Below are 8,679 nucleotides of genomic sequence, written 5' to 3' on the forward strand. Positions count from 1 at the left end.
TCATTACAGTACCTAAGTGGTGGTTTTATTTTCGTATACTAACGGAGCTTACGAGTTTTGTGTTGAGTTTTGTGTGGTTGAAGTTTTCAAGTTTTGGGTAAAGATTCGATGGACTATGGAATAAGGAGTGGCAAGAGCCTAAGCTTGGGGATTCCCAAGGAACCCCAAGGAAATATTCAAGAAAAACCAAGAGCCTAAGCTTGGGGATGCCCCAGAAGGCATCCCCTCTTTCGTCTTCGTTCATCGGTAACTTTACTTGGAGCTATATTTTTATTCACCACATGATATGTGTTTTGCTTGGAGCGTCATTTTATTTTGTTAGTATTTGCTTGCTGTTAGTTAGAATAGTGTTTTTCTTCTTTAGTTTCAATAAAAAAGTCAAGGATAGCCTTTGCCATGCTTATTTTGCTAGTTTGCATGTTGCTGTTTGAAAATAGAAAGTTTACTGCTGTTGCAAAAATTCCCTAGAAAAGTCAGAGCATGGTCTAACGTTGAATCTTTTTGAATATTGAGCTCTGATAAATTTATTACAATGGGAATTTTAGTTCATAATTTTTGGAGTCAGGGAAGTATTGATACTCTTGCATTCTTTACAGACTGTACTGTTTTGATAGATTGCTGTTATGGTTGCATTGTTTGCATATGCTTGCTTGTTTCATGATTCTATTTGATGATAGGAGTATTAAATATGCAGAGGCATTTATTATGCAATGTTGAATAATAATTTTAGTGCTTTGTTATAGTAGAATATGATAATGTTTTGCATTGGTGTATACTAACCTATCTCACGAGTTCTTGTTGAGTTTGTTGTGAATGAAGCTTTTGATAAAAAAGGAGAAACTATGATATGAGAGGAATTAAGGAGACACAAAAGTTCAAGCTTGGGGATGCCCAAGGAACCCCAAGATATTATTTCAAGAAGTCTCAAGCATCTAAGCTTGGGGATGCCCCGGTAGGCATCCCACCTTTCTTCTTCAACAACTATCGGTTAGTATCTATTGAGCCTAAGTTTTTGCTTCTTCACATGAGTTGTGCTATCCTTGCATTGTAGTTTTCTTTAGCTTTGCTTGCTGTTTGAATAAAGTATCAATATCTAAATTTCTTTAATGAGAGAGAGCCTTACACAAATTGGAATTTGTTAGAATACTCTATGTGCTTCACTTATATCTTTTGAGCTTGATAGTTTTGCTCATAGTACTTCACTTATATCTTTTGAGCGTGATAGTCTTTGCTCTAGTGCTTCACTTATATCTTTTAGAGCATGATGGTAGTTTTATTTTCAAGAAATAGATGAACTCTCATGCTTCACTTATATTATTTTGAGAGTCATTAATAGCATGGTAGTTTGCTTAATGTTAATATACTTGGTATTCAAGATATGTGAAACTTTCTTTTGAGTGCGTTGAATACTAAAATAAGTTTGATGCTTGATAATTGTTTCGAGATATGGAGGTGATAATATCAAAGTAATGCTAGTTGGGTGATTATGAATTTAAAGAATGCTTGTGTTGAATTTTGTGATTCCCGTAGCATGCACATATGGTGAACCGCTTTGTGATGAAGTTGGAGCACAATTTTATTTATTGATTGTCTTCCTTATGAGTGGTGGTCGGGGACGAGCAATGGTCTTTTCCTACCAATCTATCCCCCTAGGAGCATGCCCGTAGTGCTTTGGTTTTTGATGACTTCTAAATTTTTGCAACAAGTGCATGACTTCTTATGATTAATGTTGAGTCCATGGATTATACGCACTCTCACCTTTCCGCCTTTGCTAGCCTCTCTAATACCGCGCACTTTTCGCCGGTACCATACACCCACCATATACCTTCCTCAAAACAGCCACCATACCTACCTATCATGGCATTTCCATAGCCATTCCGAGATATATTGCCATGCAACTTTCCACCGTTCCGTTTATTATGACACGCTCCATCATTGTCATATTGCTAGCATGATCATGTAGTTGACATCGTATTTGTGGCAAAGCCACCGTTCATAATTCTTTCATACATGTCACTCATGATTCATTGCATATCCCGGTACACTGCCGGAGGCATCCATATAGAGTCATATTTTGTTCTAAGTATCGAGTTGTAATTGTTGAGTTGTAAGAAAAATAAAAGTGTGATGATCATCATTACTAGAGAATTGTCCCAAGTGAGGAAAGGATGATGGAGACTATGATTCCCCCACAAGTCGGGATGAGACTCCGGACGAAATTAAATAAAAGAGGCCAAAGAAGCCCAAATAAAAAAAATAGGCCATAAAAAAAGAGAAAAGGCCCAAATAAAAAATGAGAGAAAAAGAGAGAAGGGACAATGCTACTATCCTTTTACCACACTTGTGCTTCAAAGTAGCACCATGATCTTCATGATAGAGAGTCTCATATGTTGTCACTTTCATATACTAGTGGGCATTTTTCATTATAGAGCTTGGCTTGTATATTCCAATGATGGGCTTCCTCAAAATGCCCTAGGTCTTCATGAGCAAGCGAGTTGGATGCACACCCACTTAGTTTCTTTTGTTGAGCTTTCATATACTTAAAGCTCTAGTGCATCCGTTGCATGGCAATCCCTACTCACTCACATTGATATCTATTGATGGGCATCTCCATAGCCCGTTGATACGCCTAGTTGATGTGAGACTATCTTCTCCTTTTTGTCTTCTCTACAACCACCATTCTATTCCACCTATAGTGCTATGTCCATGGCTCATGCTCATGTATTGCGTGAAAGTTGAAAGAGTTTGAGATTACTAAAGTATGAAACAATTGCTTGGCTTGTCATCGGGGTTGTGCATGATTAAATACTTTGTGTGATGAAGATAGAGCAACAGCCAGACTATATGATTTTGTAGGGATAACTTTCTTTAGCCATGCTATTTTGAGAAGACATGATTGCTTTGATTAGTATGCTTGAAGTATTATTATTTTTATGTCAATATGAACTTTTGTCTTGAATCTTTTGGATCTGAATATTCATGCCACAATTAAGAAGATTTACATTGAAATTATGCCAAAGTATCACTCCGCATCAAAAATTCTTTTTTGTCATTTACCTACTCGTGGACGAGCAGGAATTAAGCTTGGGGATGCTTGATACGTCTCCAACGTATCTATAATTTTTGATTGCTCCATGCTACTTTATCTACTGTTTTAGGCAATATTGGGCTTTATTATCCACTTTTATATTATTTTTGGGACTAACCTATTAACCGGAGGCCCAGCCTAGATTTGTTGTTTTATGCCTATTTCAGTCTTTCGAGGAAAAGGAATATCAGACGGAGTCAAAACGGAACGAAATCAACTGGAGAAGTTAATTTTGGAAGGAAACCAACCTGATGGGCTTGGAGTGCACGCCAGGGGAGTCCCGGGCTGCCCACGAGGGTGGGGGGCGCGCCCCCTACCTCGTGAGCCACCCGGAGGTCCACGGACATACCCCCTGCACCCATATATACCTACGTACCCTAAAACTTCCAGAACAGAAGATAGATCGGGAGTTCCGCCGCCGCAAGCCTCTGTAGCCACCAAAAACCAATCGGGGCCCTGTTCCGGCACCCTGCCGGAGGGGGATCCCATCACCGGAGGCCATCTTCATCATCCCGGCGCTATCCATGACGAGGAGGGAGTAGTTCACCCTCGGGGCTGAGGGTATGTACCAGTAGCTATGTGTTTGATCTCTCTCTCTCTCTCTCGTGTTCTCTCTCATGTTCCTCTATGGCACGATCTTGATGTATCCCGAGCTTTGCTATTGTAGTTGGATCTTATGAATGTTTCTCCCCCTCTACTCTCTTGTGATGAATTGAGTTTCCCCTTTGAAGTTATCTTATCGGATTGAGTCTTTTATGAATACTTGATGTATGTCTTGCGTGGGATAACCGTGGTGACAATGGGTTATTGTATTGATCCACTGGATGTATGTTCTGGTGATCAACTTGCGGGTTTCATGACACTTGGGAACCTGTGCATAAGGGTTGGCACACGTTCTTGACTCTCCGGTAGTAGCTTTGGGGCACTCTTTGAAGTACTTTTATGTTGGTTGGATGAATCTGAGATTGTGTGATGCATATCGTATAATCATGCCCACGGATACTTGAGGTGACAATGGAGTATCTAGGTGACATTAGGGTTTTGGTTGATTTGTATCTTAAGGTGTTATTCTAGTATGAACTCTTTTATAGATCGATCTGAAAGAATAGCTTTGTGGTGGTTTCGTACCCGACCATAATCTCAACGTTTGTTCTCCGCTATTAGTGTCTTTGGAGTGACTCTTTGCCGCATGTTGAGGGCTTGTCATATGTTCTATCTATGTTATTATTGTTGAGAGAACTTACACTAGTGAAAGTATGAACCCTAGGCCTTGTTTCCTATCATTGCAATACCGTTTACGCTCACTTTTACCGCTCGTTACCTTGCTGTTTTTATTATTTCAGATTATAAAAACCTATATCTACTATCTATTTTGCACTTGTATCTTCATCTCTTCGCCGAACTAGTGCACCTATACAATTTATCATTGTATTGGGTGTGTTGGGGACAAAAGAGACTCTTTGTTATTTGGTTGCATGGTTGTTTGAGAGATACCATCTTCATCCTACGCTTCCTACGGATTGATAAACCTTAGGTCATCCACTTGAGGGAAATTTGCTACTGTCCTACAAACATGTGCACTTGCAGGCCCAACAACGTCTACAAGAAGAAGGTTGTGTAGTAGACATCAGCACCATGGCGTTGAGCTTCGTTCCCAGTTGTTGTTCCGCTTGCTCTTGGACAAGCTCCGGAATCCGCGCCACTTGTGCCTTGAGTGCTTCAACCTCGCACGACTGGCTTTCCAAGCTGGTCTTTTTCTCCTTTCACCCACCAGCGGTATAGTATGACAACCATTTTGTGGACAAGCCTTTGCCGGCCACACGACCAGCTGACATCGGCTTACTAAGCTTATCCTTGTTTTTCATTACGTTCAACGCCCTATTTAAAGGGGTGTCGAAAGGGGAGCTCTGAGATGACCCCGTGCTACTGCTTTCAGTGTCCTGCAGAAGGAACGTGAACCATTTAGAAATATTGGGGATTAATTAGAATGCAACCATATGGAGCTAATTACGTGGGGATGTATTCCTTACCAGAACAAGCTCGAGCGCCCTGATCTTTGGATCCGTGGTAAGCTCCTTTGTTATCGGGTCCTCCTTGTACCGGGCCCTGAGAAAGTTCCTGGTCCACTTGTCACGGTATTTCTCGAAGCGGGGCGGTAGGCCTTGCTCGGCACGCTCCGCGTCCTCCTTGTCACATATAGGCTCCGCCACTCTGTAACCGCCGGGACCGAGTTGGTGGACCCCTAAGTTCAACTTCCGCATTTCTTTCCCCCACTGACTTGATTCGGAGGTTGCGCTGCTCTCGCACTTGATCTTGAACTCCTTGTACTCATCTTCGCTCATCAAAGGATATTTCGCCTTGATCTTGTCATAATTACCACCTTTGTCAATCATTGCCTTCACCGTGCTTCTCCAAGTAGACAGTGCCGTGATCATCCTCGTGAGAGCGGTACTGTTCACTTTATTCCCCGAGAGGAGTGTGTTTGCAAACTCAACGGGGAACTTGTATCGTTCGTGCAGCTTCGTGAAGTGGAGGTTGCGCAAATTCTCGTGGTCCTTATGCCTTAGGTTCTCCGTGTTGATCGAGAAGGTGCTCCGGAGAATGCACCCGAGCTGAACCGAGTACCCCTTGAGTACTTGTTTGGGCGCCATCGGATTCCCGTCGGAGTCCACTTTAGTAAATTCCTCCCTGACGGTGCTGAGCACGCTCAGGCGTCGGTCCTTCCGTTGCCTCTTCGGTTGGCTGCCATCTGTGTGTGCGTCGCCATCATCAGTGGTGGCATCCTTGGCGGCGCCATCAGTGGTGTCATCCCCGACGCCACTAGGTGTTGTGTAGTCAGGATCGGTGTCTTCCGCGGTGTCCTCATAGCGGTGATGTTCTTTCTCCAACTCCTGGGACAACTCCCAGAATTGCTTGCCGCCCAAACCGCCGGCCTCATCGTTGTGGGCCATGTTTCGCTCTAAATAGGAAAAAAGTTTGGTCAAAAAGTTGGTTATTGTCAAGGAACAAGATCATGGTCTCATCATTTAGGGTTTGTCGACACCGAGGCATCCTAAAAGCTAAGCTTTTATCATTTAGGGTTTGTCGACGCCGAGGCACCCTAAAAGCCTAAGCGTACATCATTTAGTTTCTCATCGACACCGAGGCACCCTAAAAGCCAAGGTTTCATCATTTAGGGTTTGTCGACGCCGAGGCACCCTAAATGCTAAGTTAAGTTTTCATCATTTAGGGTTTATCCATGCCGAGGCACCCTAGGTTGGGCCTAATCACTTGGCTCTATTGCCACCTATGTTGGGTTTATCATCTAGGGTTTATCGATGCTGAGGAGAATTCTAAGTTGGGCCTAATCACTTGGCTCTATTGCCACCTATGGTTTAATGCAGCAGGAATAAAGGGGCAGTTGTCCTACTTAATTAAGTACTAAGATACCCCGGCCCATGCATTAGTAGCAAGTACCCCATATGTCCGATTTTTAGCAAAGTCATGCTAGAATTCACGGAAAATTTCAGCATGACCTTTGCTGAAAATAGGACATATGGAGTACGCAAATTTGCCGGAACGGAAGTTAATCGACATTCTGGCAAACTCAAGGGCCTCTCGGGGTACCTGCAAAATCATCACAACACGAAGGGACTCTCAAGGGCCTCAAGCAGCAGCGGCGTCTCCCAGGACCCCATATTTTTGCTAAATTTCTTTGAGAAACAATCAGAGCAGAAAATTCAGCATATTTCTATACAATAGCACTGTAAAGATGAAGAACAGTTCTAAAGCAGCCCATTTATATACAATAGCATCTTTGGTCATACCAATTTCTGAAACAATTCAAATCTGAACTGTATCTCTGGTCATACAAATTTCTGAAACAATTCAAATCTGAACTTTATCTTTGGTCATACAAATCTCTGAAACTATACAAATCTGAAATATATATTTGGTCATACAAATTTATGGAACTAATCAAATCTGAAATATATATTTGGTCATACAAATTTATGGAACTAATCAAATCTGAACTGTATCTTTGGTCATAGAAATCTCTGAAACTATACAAATCCGTGGTCATACAAATTTACGGAACTAATCAAATCTGAACTGTATCTTGCGTAGGCACCACTACTGCAAGTGCCATACTACTGCAAGTGCTATACCACTGCAGGAAAGGAGGATCATCATACACCTATATATGTATAGCAATTGACAGGAGATTCATCATTTTTAGTAAAACAATACATATATAGCAATTGGAAGCAAACAGATGTACACATAAGATAAAAATGTAGTGCTGAAAGTTTAATGCTTACAGAAGACTTGCTGAAATAGTGAAAAATATGGAGTCACCAAGCTGGCTAAGAAACTCCCAAAGTCCACTAGCAAATCCAAGATCTAATCTTGTTACACACATCATAACAATTTAAGATAATTAGGATAAGGATAGTAGGAAATGAAAAAGAAAGAGCTCAAAAAACAATCACAACAGAAAAATAATAAAAACCTAGTCCTAGAAGAAAATAAATCCTAAAAGAAAAGAAATCCTAAAATCTGGAGCAAGTCCTAGCAGTAGTAGTCCAACTAGATGGCCACCACTACTACTCCTATCACTAGAGTAAACAACAGTTGTGTGTTCAACATCTTTACTAATAGTAAATTGGCAGTACTCCATTATCTACTCCTGCAACTTCAACTACAATAACATCCTACAACTACTACAACAACATAAAACTACTATGCATCATCTTCCTACAACTACTCATCTTCAGAAGGAACAACATAAATTTCCTATTTAGTGAAATTCATGTTAAACATCATTTGGACCAGAGCCCAATCCTTTCTTCTGCTTGTCAGTAGAACTATTGTTTCTTCAACTTATGCAAAAATTGAACATCATATGAAGCATTAATTCCAGAGAGTTTAGCAGCTAAAGTGAGATACAATTCCAAACAATGCAACAGAAAGAAGGAATTACGGCAGATCATTTCAGCACCAAACTAATGGAATGAATTGCAACAGAACATCTTACCGAGAAAGTGGACTATAATGCAATCATTAAACTGAAACGAGCAAGTGACCGAATTGAGAGGATAATCAGCCACGTTTAATCATTATCTAGAACAAAACTAGATAGTCATCCATCAGGAGCGGACGGCTACAAGCCAAGGCGTGGCCCTGCGACCAGGGAATGGACAGGGGCGGGGTGAGCGCGGTCTGGTGCGGCCGGGTGACGCCGGAGGCGAGGTCAGGCAGTGGGCAACACGGTGCAGCTGAGCACGGAGCAAGGCCCGACCATGGCGGATAGTGGTGCGGCAAAATCATAGGGGCGGCGCTATGGGAAGCAAACGACCAAGGGGAGGAGGGGAAACTGAAGAGCATCTCACAGCGGTCGCAGAGGAGTAGATGGCGTGGTTGGGGACAGTTCAACGGAGACGAATTTGACGACTACTCGACGGTGAGGCCGCGGTGGCCGGAGGTGGAAGAAGGCGCAGACGCCGTAGACGGTGGAGGCGTCGGTGTCGTAGAGGCGCCGGAGACCTTGCCCTGCGAGACAGAGAAGGGGCCGTCAGCTGCGCAGGCGGGGGGCAAGGGGAGGAGGAGGG

The sequence above is a fragment of the Triticum dicoccoides genome, chromosome 7B (assembly GCF_002162155.2).
Source record: "Triticum dicoccoides isolate Atlit2015 ecotype Zavitan chromosome 7B, WEW_v2.0, whole genome shotgun sequence".
Lineage (NCBI taxonomy): Eukaryota > Viridiplantae > Streptophyta > Magnoliopsida > Poales > Poaceae > Triticum > Triticum dicoccoides.